The sequence below is a fragment of the Ranitomeya imitator genome, chromosome 1, assembly GCF_032444005.1.
Source record: "Ranitomeya imitator isolate aRanImi1 chromosome 1, aRanImi1.pri, whole genome shotgun sequence".
NCBI classification, from domain to species: domain Eukaryota; kingdom Metazoa; phylum Chordata; class Amphibia; order Anura; family Dendrobatidae; genus Ranitomeya; species Ranitomeya imitator.
In genome coordinates, this window is record NC_091282.1 from 1,241,852,602 (window position 1) to 1,241,872,475 (window position 19,874).

The 19,874-nt window shown below is 48.3% G+C and overlaps 1 protein-coding gene across 2 annotated transcripts in view; it reads left to right on the top strand.

The window, feature by feature from the left end:
* CTNNA2 (catenin alpha 2) overlaps positions 1–19,874 on the top strand; it is a 1,798,423-nt gene that overhangs the window by 661,076 nt on the left and 1,117,473 nt on the right. The window lies entirely within an intron of this gene.

A 19,874-nucleotide genomic window follows, 5' to 3' on the forward strand; every position in this document is an offset into this window, starting at 1 on the left:
CCGCCCGTGTACCCCTTGAACCAATTTATAAGTGCCTACAGCCAAATTTTGTTATGTTAGGCCTACTACGCCTGTCTGCGGTCGCTCCTTCCACTAGTCCTCCAGTGACCTGTCCACGGCCGCCCGTGTACCCCTGGAACCTATTTTAAAGTGCCTACAGCCAAATTTTGTTATGTTAGGCCTACTAAGCCTGTCTGCGGTCCCTCCTTCCACTAGTCCTCCAGTGACCAGACCACTGCTGCCCGTGTACCCCTGGAACCTTTTTTAAAGTGCCTACAGCCCACTTTTGTTATGTTAGGCCTACTAAGCCTGTCTGCAGTCCCTCCTTCCACTAGTCCTCCACTGACCAGACCACTGCTGCCCGTGTACCCCTGGAACCTTTTTTAAAGTGCCTACAGCCCACTTTTGTTATGTTAGGCCTACTAAGCCTGTCTGCGGTCCCTCCTACCACTAGTCCTCCACTGACCAGACCACTGCTGCCCGTGTACCCCTGGAACCTTTTTTAAAGTGCCTACAGCCCACTTTTGTTATGTTATGCCTACTAAGCCTGTCTGCGGTCCCTCCTTCCACTAGTCCTCCACTGACCAGACCACTGCTGCCCATGTACCCCTGGAACCTTTTTTAAAGTGCCTACAGCCCACTTTTGTTATGTTAGGCCTACTAAGCCTGTCTGCGGTCCCACCTTCCACTAGTCCTCCACTGACCAGACCACTGCTGCCCGTGTACCCCTGGAACCTTTTTTAAAGTGCCTACAGCCCACTTTTGTTATGTTAGGCCTACTAAGCCTGTCTGCGGTCCCTCTTTCCACTAGTCCTCCACTGACCAGACCACTGCTGCCCATGTACCCCTGGAACCTTTTTTAAAGTTCCTACAGCCCACTTTTGTTATGTTAGGCCTACTAAGCCTGTCTGCAGTCCCTCCTTCCACTAGTCCTCCACTGACCAGACCACTGCTGCCCATGTACCCCTGGAACCTTTTTTAAAGTGCCTACAGCCCACTTTTGTTATGTTAGGCCTACTAAGCCTGTCTGCGGTCCCACCTTCCACTAGTCCTCCACTGACCAGACCACTGCTGCCCATGTACCCCTGGAACCTTTTTTAAAGTGCCTACAGCCCACTTTTGTTATGTTAGGCCTACTAAGCCTGTCTGCGGTCCCTCCTTCCACTAGTCCTCCACTGACCAGACCACTGCTGCCCGTGTACCCCTGGAACCAATTTAAAAGTGCCTACAGCCAAATTTTGTTATGTTAGGCCTACTACGCCTGTCTGCGGTCCCTCCTTCCACTAGTCCTCCAGAGACCAGACCACTGCTGCCCGTGTACCCCTGGAACCTATTTTAAAGTGCCTACAGCCAAATTTTGTTGTTAGGCCTACTACGCCTGTCTGCGGTCCCTCCTTCCACTAGTCCTCCACTGACCAGACCACTGCTGCCCGTGTACCCCTGGAACCAATTTTAAAGTGCCTACAGCCAAATTTTGTTATGTTAGGCCTACTACGCCTGTCTGCGGTCCCTCCTTCGACTAGTACTCCACTGACCAGACCACTGCTGCCCGTGTACCCCTTGAACCAATTTAAAAGTGCCTACAGCCAAATTTTGTTATGTTAGGCCTACTACGCCTGTCTGCGGTCCCTCCTTCCACTAGTCCTCCAGTGACCTGTCCACTGCCGCCCGTGTACCCCTGGAACCTTTTTTAAAGTGCACACAGCCTACTTTTTTCTTTATTTATAATTTTAAAGCCCAGATGGACTACGCTGTACCACGGTAAGAGCTACCCAGTCGTCGCTTCTTTTGCGAGAAAAGCCATCCCAGCCCTCCACCATCATGTAAAAATCCGCATTGTCCATGCTCTCAGGCAATATAATAGTAGAAAGGTGCACCTGACAACGGATGCATGAACCAGTAGGCATGTCCACGAAAGGTTACATGCCCATTACGGCGCACTGGGTTAATGTGGTGGATGCATGGTCCACAGGTCACAGCCTACTAAGTTTGTCTGCAGTCCCAAATAGAAATTGTCCTCCGCTTACCACACCAATGCTGCCTGTGTACCCCTGGAACATTTTATAAACTGCATTGAGCCAAATTTTTGGTTTAAGGCCTACTACCAGTGTCTGCCGCTCCAAGGTGTTCTCCTGGTTGCCATTCCTGAGCTTTGATCTTCAGGCTCTCGTTAAGTAGTATTTTTAATCAAATTGCAGTGGGGCTAGTACTTGGGTTGGGGCCTACTACCAGTGTCTGCCGCTCCAAGGTGTTCTCCGGGTTGCCTTTCCTGAGCTTTGATCTTCAGGCTCTCGTTTAGTACTTTTTTTAATCAAACTGCAGTGGGGCTAGTACTTGGGTTGGGGCCTACTACCAGTGTCTGCCGCTCCAAGGTGTTCTCCGGGTTGCCTTTCCTGAGCTTTGATCTTCAGGCTCTCATTTAGTACTTTTTTTAATCAAACTGCAGTGGGGCTAGTACTTGGGTTGGGGCCTACTACCAGTGTCTGCCGCTCCAAGGTGTTCTCCGGGTTGCCTTTCCTGAGCTTTGATCTTCAGGCTCTCGTTTAGTACTTTTTTAATCAAACTGCAGTGGGGCAAGTACTTGGGTTGGGGCCTAATACCAGTGTCTGCCGCTCCAAGGTGTTCTCCGGGTTGCCTTTCCTGAGCTTTGATCTTCAGGCTCTCGTTAAGTAGTTTTTTAATCAAACTGCAGTGGGGCAAGTACTTGGGTTGGGGCCTACTACCAGTGTCTGCCGCTCCAAGGTGTTCTCCGGGTTGCCTTTCCTGAGCTTTGATCTTCAGGCTCTCGTTAAGTAGTTTTTTAATCAAACTGCAGTGGGGCTAGTACTTGGGTTGGGGCCTAATACCAGTGTCTGCCGCTCCAAGGTGTTCTCCGGGTTGCCTTTCCTGAGCTTTGATCTTCAGGCTCTCATTTAGTACTTTTTTTAATCAAACTGCAGTGGGGCTAGTACTTGGGTTGGGGCCTACTACCAGTGTCTGCCGCTCCAAGGTGTTCTCCGGGTTGCCTTTCCTGAGCTTTGATCTTCAGGCTCTCGTTTAGTACTTTTTTAATCAAACTGCAGTTGGGCAAGTACTTGGGTTGGGGCCTAATACCAGTGTCTGCCGCTCCAAGGTGTTCTCCGGGTTGCCTTTCCTGAGCTTTGATCTTCAGGCTCTCGTTAAGTAGTTTTTTAATCAAACTGCAGTGGGGCAAGTACTTGGGTTGGGGCCTACTACCAGTGTCTGCCGCTCCAAGGTGTTCTCCGGGTTGCCTTTCCTGAGCTTTGATCTTCAGGCTCTCGGTAAGTAGTTTTTTAATCAAACTGCAGTGGGGCTAGTACTTGGGTTGGGGCCTAATACCAGTGTCTGCCGCTCCAAGGTGTTCTCCGGGTTGCCTTTCCTGAGCATTGATCTTCAGGCTCTCGTTAAGTAGTTTTTTAATCAAACTTCAGTGGGGCAAGTACTTGGGTTGGGGCCTAATACCAGTGTCTGCCGCTCGAAGGTGTTCTCTAGGTTGGCTTTCCTGAGCTTTGATCTTCAGGCTCTCGTTAAGTAGTTTTTTAATCAAACTGCAGTGGGGCTAGTACTTGGGTTGGGGCCTAATACCAGTGTCTGCCGCTCCAAGGTGTTCTCCGGGTTGCCTTTCCTGAGCTTTGATCTTCAGGCTCTCGTTAAATAGTTTTTTAATCAAACTGCAGTGGGGCAAGTACTTGGCTTGGGGCCTAATACCAGTGTCTGCCGCTCCAAGGTGTTCTCCGGGTTGCCTTTCCTGAGCTTTGATCTTCAGGCTCTCGGTAAGTAGTTTTTTAATCAAACTGCAGTGGGGCTAGTACTTGGGTTGGGGCCTAATACCAGTGTCTGCCGCTCCAAGGTGTTCTCCGGGTTGCCTTTCCTGAGCATTGATCTTCAGGCTCTCGTTAAGTAGTTTTTTAATCAAACTTCAGTGGGGCAAGTACTTGGGTTGGGGCCTAATACCAGTGTCTGCCGCTCGAAGGTGTTCTCTAGGTTGGCTTTCCTGAGCTTTGATCTTCAGGCTCTCGTTAAGTAGTTTTTTAATCAAACTGCAGTGGGGCTAGTACTTGGGTTGGGGCCTAATACCAGTGTCTGCCGCTCCAAGGTGTTCTCCGGGTTGCCTTTCCTGAGCTTTGATCTTCAGGCTCTCGTTAAATAGTTTTTTAATCAAACTGCAGTGGGGCAAGTACTTGGCTTGGGGCCTAATACCAGTGTCTGCCGCTCCAAGGTGTTCTCCGGGTTGCCTTTCCTGAGCTTTGATCTTCAGGCTCTCGTTAAGTAGTTTTTTAATCAAACTTCAGTGGGGCAAGTACTTGGGTTGGGGCCTAATACCAGTGTCTGCCGCTCGAAGGTGTTCTCTAGGTTGGCTTTCCTGAGCTTTGATCTTCAGGCTCTCGTTAAGTAGTTTTTTAATCAAACTGCAGTGGGGCTAGTACTTGGGTTGGGGCCTAATACCAGTGTCTGCCGCTCCAAGGTGTTCTCCGGGTTGCCTTTCCTGAGCTTTGATCTTCAGGCTCTCGTTAAATAGCTTTTTAATCAAACTGCAGTGGGGCAAGTACTTGGGTTGGGGCCTAATACCAGTGTCTGCCGCTCCAAGGTGTTCTCCGGGTTGCCTTTCCTGAGCTTTGATCTTCAGGCTCTCGTTAAGTAGTTTTTTAAACAAACTGCAGTGGGGCTAGTACTTGGGTTGGGGCCTACTACCAGTGTCTGCCGCTCCAAGGTGTTCTCCGGGTTGCCTTTCCTGAGCTTTGATCTTCAGGCTCTCGTTAAGTAGTTTTTTAATCAAACTGCAGTAGGGCAAGTACTTGGGTTGGGGCCTAATACCAGTGTCTGCCGCTCGAAGGTGTTCTCTGGGTTGCCTTTCCTGAGCTTTGATCTTCAGGCTCTCGTTAAGTAGTTTTTTAATCAAACTGCAGTGGGGCTAGTACTTGGGTTGGGGCCTAATACCAGTGTCTGCCGCTCCAAGGTGTTCTCCGGGTTGCCTTTCCGGAGCTTTGATCTTCAGGCTCTCGTTAAGTAGTTTTTTATTCAAACTGCAGTAGGGCAAGTACTTGGGTTGGGGCCTAATACCAGTGTCTGCCGCTCGAAGGTGTTCTCTGGGTTGCCTTTCCTGAGCTTTGATCTTCAGGCTCTCGTTAAGTAGTTTTTTAATCAAACTGCAGTGGGGCTAGTACTTGGGTTGGGGCCTACTACCAGTGTCTGCCGCTCCAAGGTGTTCTCCGGGTTGCCTTTCCTGAGCTTTGATCTTCAGGCTCTCGTTTAGTACTTTTTTTAATCAAACTGCAGTGGGGCTAGTACTTGGGTTGGGGCCTAATACCAGTGTCTGCCGCTCCAAGGTGTTCTCCGGGTTGCCTTTCCTGAGCTTTGATCTTCAGGCTCTCGTTAAGTAGTTTTTTAATCAAACTGCAGTGGGGCTAGTACTTGGGTTGGGGCCTAATACCAGTGTCTGCCGCTCCAAGGTGTTCTCCGGGTTGCCTTTCCTGAGCTTTGATCTTCAGGCTCTCGTTAAGTAGTTTTTTAATCAAACTGCAGTGGGGCAAGTACTTGGGTTGGGGCCTACTACCAGTGTCTGCCGCTCCAAGGTGTTCTCCGGGTTGCCTTTCCTGAGCTTTGATCTTCAGGCTCTCGTTAAGTAGTTTTTTAATCAAACTGCAGTGGGGCTAGTACTTGGGTTGGGGCCTAATACCAGTGTCTGCCGCTCCAAGGTGTTCTCCGGGTTGCCTTTCCTGAGCATTGATCTTCAGGCTCTCGTTAAGTAGTTTTTTAATCAAACTGCAGTGGGGCAAGTACTTGGGTTGGGGCCTAATACCAGTGTCTGCCGCTCGAAGGTGTTCTCTAGGTTGCCTTTCCTGAGCTTTGATCTTCAGGCTCTCGTTAAGTAGTTTTTTAATCAAACTGCAGTGGGGCTAGTACTTGGGTTGGGGCCTAATTCCAGTGTCTGCCGCTCCAAGGTGTTCTCCGGGTTGCCTTTCCTGAGCTTTGATCTTCAGGCTCTCGTTAAATAGTTTTTTAATCAAACTGCAGTGGGGCAAGTACTTGGCTTGGGGCCTAATACCAGTGTCTGCCGCTCCAAGGTGTTCTCCGGGTTGCCTTTCCTGAGCTTTGATCTTCAGGCTCTCGTTAAGTAGTTTTTTAATCAAACTGCAGTGGGGCTAGTACTTGGGTTGGGGCCTAATACCAGTGTCTGCCGCTCCAAGGTGTTCTCCGGGTTGCCTTTCCTGAGCTTTGATCTTCATGCTCTCGTTAAGTAGTTTTTTAATCAAACTGCAGTAGGGCAAGTACTTGGGTTGGGGCCTAATACCAGTGTCTGCCGCTCGAAGGTGTTCTCTGGGTTGCCTTTCCTGAGCTTTGATCTTCAGGCTCTCGTTAAGTAGTTTTTTAATCAAACTGCAGTGGGGCTAGTACTTGGGTTGGGGCCTAATACCAGTGTCTGCCGCTCCAAGGTGTTCTCCGGGTTGCCTTTCCGGAGCTTTGATCTTCAGGCTCTCGTTAAGTAGTTTTTTAATCAAACTGCAGTAGGGCAAGTACTTGGGTTGGGGCCTAATACCAGTGTCTGTCGCTCGAAGGTGTTCTCTGGGTTGCCTTTCCTGAGCTTTGATCTTCAGGCTCTCGTTAAGTAGTTTTTTAATCAAACTGCAGTGGGGCTAGTACTTGGGTTGGGGCCTACTACCAGTGTCTGCCGCTCCAAGGTGTTCTCCGGGTTGCCTTTCCTGAGCTTTGATCTTCAGGCTCTCGTTTAGTACTTTTTTAAATCAAACTGCAGTGGGGCTAGTACTTGGGTTGGGGCCTAATACCAGTGTCTGCCGCTCCAAGGTGTTCTCCGGGTTGCCTTTCCTGAGCTTTGATCTTCAGGCTCTCGTTAAGTAGTTTTTTAATCAAACTGCAGTGGGGCTAGTACTTGGTTTGGGGCCTACTACCAGTGTCTGCCGCTCCAAGGTGTTCTCCGGGTTGCCTTTCCTGAGCTTTGATCTTCAGGCTCTCGTTAAATAGGTTTTTAATCAAACTGCAGTGGGGCAAGTACTTGGGTTGGGGCCTACTACCAGTGTCTGCCGCTCCAAGGTGTTCTCCGGGTTGCCTTTCCTGAGCTTTGATCTTCAGGCTCTCATTAAATAGGTTTTTAATCAAACTGCAGTGGGGCAAGTACTTGGGTTGGGGCCTAATACCAGTGTCTGCCACTCCAAGGTGTTCTCCGGGTTGCCTTTCCTGAGCTTTGATCTTAAGGCTCTCGTTAAGTAGTTTTTTAATCAAAATGCAGTGGGGCTAGTACTTGGGTTGGGGCCTACTACCAGTGTCTGCCGCTCCAAGGTGTTCTCCGGGTTGCCTTTCCTGAGCTTTGATCTTCAGGCTCTCGTTAAATAGGTTTTTAATCAAACTGCAGTGGGGCAAGTACTTGGGTTGGGGCCTAATACCAGTGTCTGCCACTCCAAGGTGTTCTCTGGGTTGCCTTTCCTGAGCTTTGATCTTCAGGCTCTCGTTAAGTAGTTTTTAATCAAACTGCAGTGGGGCTAGTACTTGGGTTGGGGCCTACTACCAGTGTCTGCCGCTCCAAGGTGTTCTCCGGGTTGCCTTTCCTGAGCATTGATCTTCAGGCTCTCGTTAAGTAGTTTTTTAATCAAACTTCAGTGGGGCAAGTACTTGGGTTGGGGCCTAATACCAGTGTCTGCCGCTCGAAGGTGTTCTCTAGGTTGGCTTTCCTGAGCTTTGATCTTCAGGCTCTCGTTAAGTAGTTTTTTAATCAAACTGCAGTGGGGCTAGTACTTGGGTTGGGGCCTAATACCAGTGTCTGCCGCTCCAAGGTGTTCTCCGGGTTGCCTTTCCTGAGCTTTGATCTTCAGGCTCTCGTTAAATAGTTTTTTAATCAAACTGCAGTGGGGCAAGTACTTGGGTTGGGGCCTAATACCAGTGTCTGCCGCTCCAAGGTGTTCTCCGGGTTGCCTTTCCTGAGCTTTGATCTTCAGGCTCTCGTTAAGTAGTTTTTTAATCAAACTGCAGTGGGGCTAGTACTTGGGTTGGGGCCTACTGCCAGTGTCTGCCGCTCCAAGGTGTTCTCCGGGTTGCCTTTCCTGAGCTTTGATCTTCAGGCTCTCGTTAAGTAGTTTTTTAATCAAACTGCAGTAGGGCAAGTACTTGGGTTGGGGCCTAATACCAGTGTCTGCCGCTCGAAGGTGTTCTCTGGGTTGCCTTTCCTGAGCTTTGATCTTCAGGCTCTCGTTAAGTAGTTTTTTAATCAAACTGCAGTGGGGCTAGTACTTGGGTTGGGGCCTAATACCAGTGTCTGCCGCTCCAAGGTGTTCTCCGGGTTGCCTTTCCTGAGCTTTGATCTTCAGGCTCTCGTTAAGTAGTTTTTTATTCAAACTGCAGTAGGGCAAGTACTTGGGTTGGGGCCTAATACCAGTGTCTGCCGCTCGAAGGTGTTCTCTGGGTTGCCTTTCCTGAGCTTTGATCTTCAGGCTCTCGTTAAGTAGTTTTTTAATCAAACTGCAGTGGGGCTAGTACTTGGGTTGGGGCCTACTACCAGTGTCTGCCGCTCCAAGGTGTTCTCCGGGTTGCCTTTCCTGAGCTTTGATCTTCAGGCTCTCGTTTAGTACTTTTTTTAATCAAACTGCAGTGGGGCTAGTACTTGGGTTGGGGCCTAATACCAGTGTCTGCCGCTCCAAGGTGTTCTCCGGGTTGCCTTTCCTGAGCTTTGATCTTCAGGCTCTCGTTAAGTAGTTTTTTAATCAAACTGCAGTGGGGCTAGTACTTGGGTTGGGGCCTAATACCAGTGTCTGCCGCTCCAAGGTGTTCTCCGGGTTGCCTTTCCTGAGCTTTGATCTTCAGGCTCTCGTTAAGTAGTTTTTTAATCAAACTGCAGTGGGGCAAGTACTTGGGTTGGGGCCTACTACCAGTGTCTGCCGCTCCAAGGTGTTCTCCGGGTTGCCTTTCCTGAGCTTTGATCTTCAGGCTCTCGTTAAGTAGTTTTTTAATCAAACTGCAGTGGGGCTAGTACTTGGGTTGGGGCCTAATTCCAGTGTCTGCCGCTCCAAGGTGTTCTCCGGGTTGCCTTTCCTGAGCCTTGATCTTCAGGCTCTCGTTAAATAGTTTTTTAATCAAACTGCAGTGGGGCAAGTACTTGGCTTGGGGCCTAATACCAGTGTCTGCCGCTCCAAGGTGTTCTCCGGGTTGCCTTTCCTGAGCTTTGATCTTCAGGCTCTCGTTAAGTAGTTTTTTAATCAAACTGCAGTGGGGCTAGTACTTGGGTTGGGGCCTAATACCAGTGTCTGCCGCTCCAAAGTGTTCTCCGGGTTGCCTTTCCTGAGCTTTGATCTTCAGGCTCTCGTTAAGTAGTTTTTTAATCAAACTGCAGTAGGGCAAGTACTTGGGTTGGGGCCTAATACCAGTGTCTGCCGCTCGAAGGTGTTCTCTGGGTTGCCTTTCCTGAGCTTTGATCTTCAGGCTCTCGTTAAGTAGTTTTTTAATCAAACTGCAGTGGGGCTAGTACTTGGGTTGGGGCCTAATACCAGTGTCTGCCGCTCCAAGGTGTTCTCCGGGTTGCCTTTCCGGAGCTTTGATCTTCAGGCTCTCGTTAAGTAGTTTTTTAATCAAACTGCAGTAGGGCAAGTACTTGGGTTGGGGCCTAATACCAGTGTCTGCCGCTCGAAGGTGTTCTCTGGGTTGCCTTTCCTGAGCTTTGATCTTCAGGCTCTCGTTAAGTAGTTTTTTAATCAAACTGCAGTGGGGCTAGTACTTGGGTTGGGGCCTACTACCAGTGTCTGCCGCTCCAAGGTGTTCTCCGGGTTGCCTTTCCTGAGCTTTGATCTTCAGGCTCTCGTTTAGTACTTTTTTAAATCAAACTGCAGTGGGGCTAGTACTTGGGTTGGGGCCTAATACCAGTGTCTGCCGCTCCAAGGTGTTCTCCGGGTTGCCTTTCCTGAGCTTTGATCTTCAGGCTCTCGTTAAGTAGTTTTTTAATCAAACTGCAGTGGGGCTAGTACTTGGTTTGGGGCCTACTACCAGTGTCTGCCGCTCCAAGGTGTTCTCCGGGTTGCCTTTCCTGAGCTTTGATCTTCAGGCTCTCGTTAAATAGGTTTTTAATCAAACTGCAGTGGGGCAAGTACTTGGGTTGGGGCCTACTACCAGTGTCTGCCGCTCCAAGGTGTTCTCCGGGTTGCCTTTCCTGAGCTTTGATCTTCAGGCTCTCGTTAAGTAGTTTTTTATTCAAACTGCAGTAGGGCAAGTACTTGGGTTGGGGCCTAATACCAGTGTCTGCCGCTCGAAGGTGTTCTCTGGGTTGCCTTTCCTGAGCTTTGATCTTCAGGCTCTCGTTAAGTAGTTTTTTAATCAAACTGCAGTGGGGCTAGTACTTGGGTTGGGGCCTACTACCAGTGTCTGCCGCTCCAAGGTGTTCTCCGGGTTGCCTTTCCTGAGCTTTGATCTTCAGGCTCTCGTTTAGTACTTTTTTTAATCAAACTGCAGTGGGGCTAGTACTTGGGTTGGGGCCTAATACCAGTGTCTGCCGCTCCAAGGTGTTCTCCGGGTTGCCTTTCCTGAGCTTTGATCTTCAGGCTCTCGTTAAGTAGTTTTTTAATCAAACTGCAGTGGGGCTAGTACTTGGGTTGGGGCCTAATACCAGTGTCTGCCGCTCCAAGGTGTTCTCCGGGTTGCCTTTCCTGAGCTTTGATCTTCAGGCTCTCGTTAAGTAGTTTTTTAATCAAACTGCAGTGGGGCAAGTACTTGGGTTGGGGCCTACTACCAGTGTCTGCCGCTCCAAGGTGTTCTCCGGGTTGCCTTTCCTGAGCTTTGATCTTCAGGCTCTCGTTAAGTAGTTTTTTAATCAAACTGCAGTGGGGCTAGTACTTGGGTTGGGGCCTAATTCCAGTGTCTGCCGCTCCAAGGTGTTCTCCGGGTTGCCTTTCCTGAGCCTTGATCTTCAGGCTCTCGTTAAATAGTTTTTTAATCAAACTGCAGTGGGGCAAGTACTTGGCTTGGGGCCTAATACCAGTGTCTGCCGCTCCAAGGTGTTCTCCGGGTTGCCTTTCCTGAGCTTTGATCTTCAGGCTCTCGTTAAGTAGTTTTTTAATCAAACTGCAGTGGGGCTAGTACTTGGGTTGGGGCCTAATACCAGTGTCTGCCGCTCCAAAGTGTTCTCCGGGTTGCCTTTCCTGAGCTTTGATCTTCAGGCTCTCGTTAAGTAGTTTTTTAATCAAACTGCAGTAGGGCAAGTACTTGGGTTGGGGCCTAATACCAGTGTCTGCCGCTCGAAGGTGTTCTCTGGGTTGCCTTTCCTGAGCTTTGATCTTCAGGCTCTCGTTAAGTAGTTTTTTAATCAAACTGCAGTGGGGCTAGTACTTGGGTTGGGGCCTAATACCAGTGTCTGCCGCTCCAAGGTGTTCTCCGGGTTGCCTTTCCGGAGCTTTGATCTTCAGGCTCTCGTTAAGTAGTTTTTTAATCAAACTGCAGTAGGGCAAGTACTTGGGTTGGGGCCTAATACCAGTGTCTGCCGCTCGAAGGTGTTCTCTGGGTTGCCTTTCCTGAGCTTTGATCTTCAGGCTCTCGTTAAGTAGTTTTTTAATCAAACTGCAGTGGGGCTAGTACTTGGGTTGGGGCCTACTACCAGTGTCTGCCGCTCCAAGGTGTTCTCCGGGTTGCCTTTCCTGAGCTTTGATCTTCAGGCTCTCGTTTAGTACTTTTTTAAATCAAACTGCAGTGGGGCTAGTACTTGGGTTGGGGCCTAATACCAGTGTCTGCCGCTCCAAGGTGTTCTCCGGGTTGCCTTTCCTGAGCTTTGATCTTCAGGCTCTCGTTAAGTAGTTTTTTAATCAAACTGCAGTGGGGCTAGTACTTGGTTTGGGGCCTACTACCAGTGTCTGCCGCTCCAAGGTGTTCTCCGGGTTGCCTTTCCTGAGCTTTGATCTTCAGGCTCTCGTTAAATAGGTTTTTAATCAAACTGCAGTGGGGCAAGTACTTGGGTTGGGGCCTACTACCAGTGTCTGCCGCTCCAAGGTGTTCTCCGGGTTGCCTTTCCTGAGCTTTGATCTTCAGGCTCTCGTTAAGTAGTTTTTTAATCAAACTGCAGTGGGGCTAGTACTTGGGTTGGGGCCTAATTCCAGTGTCTGCCGCTCCAAGGTGTTCTCCGGGTTGCCTTTCCTGAGCTTTGATCTTCAGGCTCTCGTTAAATAGTTTTTTAATCAAACTGCAGTGGGGCAAGTACTTGGCTTGGGGCCTAATACCAGTGTCTGCCGCTCCAAGGTGTTCTCCGGGTTGCCTTTCCTGAGCTTTGATCTTCAGGCTCTCGTTAAGTAGTTTTTTAATCAAACTGCAGTGGGGCTAGTACTTGGGTTGGGGCCTAATACCAGTGTCTGCCGCTCCAAAGTGTTCTCCGGGTTGCCTTTCCTGAGCTTTGATCTTCAGGCTCTCGTTAAGTAGTTTTTTAATCAAACTGCAGTAGGGCAAGTACTTGGGTTGGGGCCTAATACCAGTGTCTGCCGCTCGAAGGTGTTCTCTGGGTTGCCTTTCCTGAGCTTTGATCTTCAGGCTCTCGTTAAGTAGTTTTTTAATCAAACTGCAGTGGGGCTAGTACTTGGGTTGGGGCCTAATACCAGTGTCTGCCGCTCCAAGGTGTTCTCCGGGTTGCCTTTCCGGAGCTTTGATCTTCAGGCTCTCGTTAAGTAGTTTTTTAATCAAACTGCAGTAGGGCAAGTACTTGGGTTGGGGCCTAATACCAGTGTCTGCCGCTCGAAGGTGTTCTCTGGGTTGCCTTTCCTGAGCTTTGATCTTCAGGCTCTCGTTAAGTAGTTTTTTAATCAAACTGCAGTGGGGCTAGTACTTGGGTTGGGGCCTACTACCAGTGTCTGCCGCTCCAAGGTGTTCTCCGGGTTGCCTTTCCTGAGCTTTGATCTTCAGGCTCTCGTTTAGTACTTTTTTAAATCAAACTGCAGTGGGGCTAGTACTTGGGTTGGGGCCTAATACCAGTGTCTGCCGCTCCAAGGTGTTCTCCGGGTTGCCTTTCCTGAGCTTTGATCTTCAGGCTCTCGTTAAGTAGTTTTTTAATCAAACTGCAGTGGGGCTAGTACTTGGTTTGGGGCCTACTACCAGTGTCTGCCGCTCCAAGGTGTTCTCCGGGTTGCCTTTCCTGAGCTTTGATCTTCAGGCTCTCGTTAAATAGGTTTTTAATCAAACTGCAGTGGGGCAAGTACTTGGGTTGGGGCCTACTACCAGTGTCTGCCGCTCCAAGGTGTTCTCCGGGTTGCCTTTCCTGAGCTTTGATCTTCAGGCTCTCATTAAATAGGTTTTTAATCAAACTGCAGTGGGGCAAGTACTTGGGTTGGGGCCTAATACCAGTGTCTGCCACTCCAAGGTGTTCTCCGGGTTGCCTTTCCTGAGCTTTGATCTTAAGGCTCTCGTTAAGTAGTTTTTTAATCAAAATGCAGTGGGGCTAGTACTTGGGTTGGGGCCTACTACCAGTGTCTGCCGCTCCAAGGTGTTCTCCGGGTTGCCTTTCCTGAGCTTTGATCTTCAGGCTCTCGTTAAATAGGTTTTTAATCAAACTGCAGTGGGGCAAGTACTTGGGTTGGGGCCTAATACCAGTGTCTGCCACTCCAAGGTGTTCTCTGGGTTGCCTTTCCTGAGCTTTGATCTTCAGGCTCTCGTTAAGTAGTTTTTAATCAAACTGCAGTGGGGCTAGTACTTGGGTTGGGGCCTACTACCAGTGTCTGCCGCTCCAAGGTGTTCTCCGAGTTGCCTTTCCTGAGCTTTGATCTTCAGGCTCTCGTTTAGTAGTTTTTTTAATCAAACTGCAGTGGGGCTAGTACTTGGGTTGGGGCCTACTACCAGTGTCTGCCGCTCCAAGGTGTTCCCCAGGTTTCCTCTCCATAGCTTCGAGCTTCTAGCTCTCGTTTAGTAGTTGTTGAAAACAACACTGCATTAGGCCTACAAGTTGGGTATGGGTTGTAGAGACGGTGTCTTCCGCTCCAAGGTGTTCTCCAGGTTGCCTTTCCTGAGCTTCTATCTTCAGGCTCTTGTTAAATAGTTGTTAAATGGAACAACTGCATTTGGCCTACTAGTTGGGTTGGGGCCTACTAACAGTATCTGCCGTTCCTTGCTGTTCTCCTGGTTTCCTGTCCTGAAATTCCATTTTCAGGCTCTCGTTAAGTAGTTGTTAATGTTAGACTGCATTTGGCCTACTAGTTGGGTTGGGGCCTACTATCGGTGTCTGCCACTCCTTGCTGTTCTCCTCCACTGAACAAAGCTGTGCCGCCTGTTTACTACTGTTGCCAATTTTGAACTCCATTTAGCCTACTTACTGATTTGGGCCTACTCTCTGTGTCAGCCTCTCATTACACTTGTCCTCCACTGAACAAAGCAATGCCCCCTGGTTAGTCCTGTTACCAATTTTGAACTGCATTTAACCCACTTTATTCTTTGGGCCTATATCTGTGTTTCCTCCTCATCCTGCCCATTGCCCAGCCAGTGATAGATGAGTCTGCTGTTACATTGACCCAGAACGCTACATTCCCCATGCACGCTACACAGCCAGAATGTGACCCTGCTGAAAGTCAGGTTCCCCTTCCAGCATACCATACCACCTTACAAAGAGGAAGGTGCAGATGAAAGTGCAGGTTCCTTCATCAGGTGTGTGTGGGGGGAATACGCATTGGCAACGTCACTGGCACAGGGCCCCTCATAGTAAGCAAAAGTGTCGCTGCCAGTGGGAGGCGCCCCCGCCGTGCAAACACACCGCCGTACTTTGAGGGGCCCTGTGCCAGTGCCAATGCCAACGAGTGGGCCCCCCCTGCTTGCTCAGGATCACAGCACTTGCAAAGTTTAAATACTTACCTCTCCCTGCTCCACTGCCCTGAGGTGGTCCAGATTACCTGGGCCCACTAAATACTTGAACCAGCCCTACCCTCCACAACTTTAGCCAAATGACCCCCAATTTCCAATGCCTAACTATTATTATAAGGGAAATTGAGATTGACAAGCTTCATTAAGAAGAATGGATGGTTTTGACATTAAAATGGGCACTCTAGGTGTTTTCCTAGCCCCCACTCACTGCCGACTATGCTGCCCCATTGACTTGCATTGGGTTTCGGGTTTCGGTCGATCCCGACTTTACGTCATAATCGGCCGATTTCACTCGACCCGACTTTTGAGATAGTCGGGTTTTGCGAAACCCGACTCGACTCTAAAAAAGTCAAGGTCGCTCAACCCTATGCATAACGTATGCATCATCGCTGTTCCCAACTCAGAGAATCCTCGCAGCTCACAGAGCCTGCCCTGGGGGGATTCATAAGATTGCAGTCACACAGAGTGACTGCAAACATCAATTTTGACTGGAAAACCCCTTTAAATTAATAAAGAAATATTCAAGTTGCCATCATCTTAATCTTACTGACCCGGAGAATCAGATTTCTAGGTCGCTTTTACTGTAGAACAAATGTCGTAAAAACAAACCCAAAAATCAATGGCAAAATTGCATATTTTTCACCACTCCATCACACTTGGAATTTCTTTCCTATTTTCAGTACTTTGTACATTAAAATGAATGGCGTCATACAAATCTAAAGCTTGGCCGTCAAAAAATAAGCCAACATACAGCTATGTCAACAGAAACATAAAAAAGTTATGGCTTTTGGCATAAGACAAGGAGTAAACAAAAGCATAAAAATGAAAAATAGCCCTGGAGTGAAGGGATTAAACGTTAATTTAAGTATTTATTTATGTGCCCTTATTTAAAGGGAATCTGTCACCCCCAAAATCGAAGATGAGCTAAGCCCACCAGCATCAGGGGCTTATCTACAGCTTTCTGGAATGCAGAGCAAAGTACTGCAGTGTGCAGGCGGTGGGTTTCTCTGACTTTCCCGGCGCCTGCCCACGGCAGTACTTTGCTCTGCCCTCAACAGGGCAGACAAAGTACGCCTGTGCCGGAGCTGCCGCATGAATACAAGAAGAGGACGTCATCGTAAGAAGATGGGAGCCCCCGGTCCGCGACTCCCATCGGAACGGACCGCAGCGGGACCGCCCCTGGGTGAGTATAATCTAACCTCTTTTTCTCATCTTTTAGGATACATCCAGGGCTTATCTACAACATTACAGAATGCTGTAGATAAGCCCCTGATGCTGGTGGGCTTAGCTCACCTTCGATTTTGGGGGTGACAGGTTCCCATTAAGAAGGCTTCACTCTCAAGGCAAATTAAAAATTTCCAAATTACAAATAGCCAGATTTTTACTTGACTCAGATAATATTCTATATTTTTCCATGACAATTCCATCAGAACTTAATAATGTCATGGGTATACCGCAAAAGAGAGGGGCCAGAAGATCATGGCGTCTAGTTACCCAAATTCATGCACTGGTTAGAATTGCTTCCCCATCATGTGTGAGATTGTGCTCCCTGCATGTTTTAGGGGACACTCGCTTGGCAACGGGATAAATGCACACAGGCACGGTTTTTAACACAAAACAGTCTATTTGGTTTGTTCAGGAATCATAAACCATAGAAACATGAACCAAAGACAAACAGTCTTTACATAAGGCTTCACATCATTAGTTTGTGGCAACTAAACACGATAGTTCTGCTCTGAACAGTTGCCGTTGATGACCGCACAATTCATGGAACATCATAAGCACCAACAGTCTATTGAGGTACCTTACGGGAGCTCCTGCTCCACCTGCTGACTCCTTGTCAGTCCACTCTTCCTGGGATAGCTGCCTTACGGGGAACACCAACTTGCCTGACAGACATACACCAGTCAGTTCCAGACCCACCGAAGGACAGTAGCTTCTCTTAACACAGAAGCCATCACAGACCGTCCTGGACCACGGTCTCTCCAGGTGCTTCCAGGAAGTTTCCACTCACAGGAGCTTCTAACACAGACCATCCAGGTCCACAGTCTCCCTGTGCACTATTTAGGATGTCTGTCCCCACCTGGGACCATCCAACACACAGGCATGTGGCCTGTCCGGGTGCTATTCAGGATGTTTTTCCAACACCCAGGCCACCAGGTCCAAAGCTCCACCACATGCTATTCAGGGAGATAGCACTCCCAACACAGGTTTTTTCAGGACCTACAGCACAGACCATTCAGGTCCACACTCTCAACACCCTGTGACCCACACCCTGGTCACATTACATACTTGTAACCACTCCCATAGGTGGGATTTGTGTGTGTGTGTGGCTAATCCGACCTGCCCAGCTCTCAGAACTAGCCCTGCCAGCCTCCCTCTAAAACAACATAATTACTTGTGGGACTACAGGTCCCAGAAACATCCTTGTTTCAGGCTGACAGTGCAGAGTATCTCCCTCTGCAACACACATACCGGCCATTCACAGTAATGCAGGACTTTGTCTCATCAGCACAGTTATGCCTACAATTGCCATGCATTCCTATGGCCTTAATATGCCCCCATGTGTATTCTGGGGAGACCTTGCAGCACCTCCTACCTGTAACATGGGTCACTGCATCACACATGCTAAACAGTGCAGGTCCTTTTTGTTCTGGCATTGCTAGGGTTAATCATTTTAGTTTATCTCCTGGATCTCTCCATCATGGATTGCCTCAGCTGTTCTGTGTTGGACACTCCCCTCTGGTATATATGCTTGTCATTGGCATTTGGGAATTGCCAGTGATAGCTCATTCTGCCTGATATGGAGTTGGAGGAGTTTTTCGTTGTTTGGAGTTAGCGTTTGAAGACTGGTTCTGGCAATTTCTGTGTGGAGTTTGTGTGTTTATCCCCCTTCCTCTCCTGTTTGGATTCACCTACCTTACCCTCCACTGTGTTCCACTCTGTTGTGTGGTGAGTGTATTTTGTATATGAGTGCAGTTTTAGTTTATATGTTGGCGCTATATAAATAAAAATTATTATTATATTATTATTATCCCTGTCTATCTTCCCTTGTCTGTCTGGTTTTTCTAATCCTATACACTTTGGCCTCACACTGTCCTGGGTGGGTGAGATAAAGGTAAGTCAGGAGCATAGCAAGGCACATGATCCCGGTAGGGTTGAGCGAAACGGATCGTTCATTTTCAAAAGTCGCCGACTTTTGGCAAAGTCGGGTTTCATGAAACCCGACCCGATCCCTGTGTGGGGTCGGCCATGCGGTACGCGACTTTCGCGCCAAAGTCGCGTTTCGTATGACGCGCTTGGCGCCATTTTTTTCAGCCAATGAAGGGGCGTGGGCAGAGTGATGACATAGGTCTTAGGGGCGTGGACGCCTATCGCCATGTTGTCGCTTGTGCGCTGTAGCGATTTGCACTGTGTAACACCAGCTTTTCAGTTCAGGGACGGAGGAGAGAGAGAGAGAGAGAGAGAGAGAGAGAGAGAGAGAAAAAAAAAAAAAAATTCCCATTGGCTTTGCATTGGGTTTCGTGTTTCGGTTGATCCTCGACTTTTCGCCATAATCGGCCGATTTCACTCGACTCGACTTTTGAGATAGTCGGGTTTCGCGAAACCCGGCTCGACCCTAAAAAAGTCAAGGTCGCTCAACCCTAGATCCCGGTGTCTCCAACTTCCAGGGTAATCCAAGTGACAAGGATAGACTAGGGCACTCCTAGCATGAGGGATGGGAAAGGAGCTTCTTTCCCTGAGAAATTCTGCAACACTAACATGACATATATGTTTTCAGAGAGTTTTACACAAATGTCTGATATTTTTATTGGCATATCTTGTTTACATTAATGCATTTATTTTAATGAATGGAAATATGTGGGAAACAACCCTATCCTTCACAACATATTCAGTAAAATTATATTTTTAATGTAGGAGGTTTCCTGTATGTGCTATGTATGCTGCTATATACCTTTGCAATGGCCTGTCACAAAGGATTCCATTTTCTCCATATAAAAGCACAATTCATGCATAAGTTCCTTACAGACAATATGGGTGATTAATAGAGATGGGAGAATCAATTCACAGGACCCAGATCGAGTGTCCATGTCAATAGCCCCAGACTGCTGGATGGGAGATGTTGAGTTGAAACCACTTCCAACCAGTTTGGCATCTCCAGTGTCATGGGAGTATTATTAATCCACCACAATGACATCACCCTCTCCTACAAATCAGAAGAGGTGTTGAGGATTCTGGAAGGTAGGAGATGGTTGGAAAGCCTCACTTCCAGTTATCATGGACAAGTGGTGAGGCTGTTAAGCCAGGGTCCTGGGAATTAATTTGTTTATCTCTAGTGATTACAGAAAACTCATAGTTCCTGTAGCCCCATAATATGGAGACAAAGACACTCTGCCTACTGCCACATTTTGCCTCCATATTATTCACCATATTGTGAACACATTTTCCCATAGATGCTTTAGTTGAAGGAAATTGAGTGAAATCTTAAGTGTCAGGGCACTAGGATCTGTGAGAACTTGGTGAAGCAAGAAGAAAATGTAGAGCTTGCAAGTGAGGCTAGAGTATCAGGATAGAGACATATTTGTAGGCTTGATAATTAACATACAGGCTGTGCTTACACATATAAAAATTGTGGTATGTAATATTGTATGATACAACTATACAACTTAACAGTTCTGCATGGTATCCATTTTATACAGAATAAGAGGTGAGATCTTCTTAACTTTGGACATTCTCTTTATTCACCACCCTGCCCTGGCTGCTATAATGACTGCTTTAACTCCGCATGTGAAAATCTGAGGTTGTGGGTTATAAAAATCACCTAGCCAGGCTAACAATGCAACTATTTTTATTCCATACATCCATGGATGTACAATAAATCCACGTAGATGGCCAAAATACAATGTCCTCAGTCCATATGTTCCCAATCTGAGATCAGTAGTTCCACTAGCTCCATTCCAGGCGTTACCCACCGTCTCCCAACTTTTGGTTGGCCCACAGCTTTTAGTATCTCCAGCCGGTTTAGTGTGCAGTCACAGCCTATGTTCCTCCAGACGATG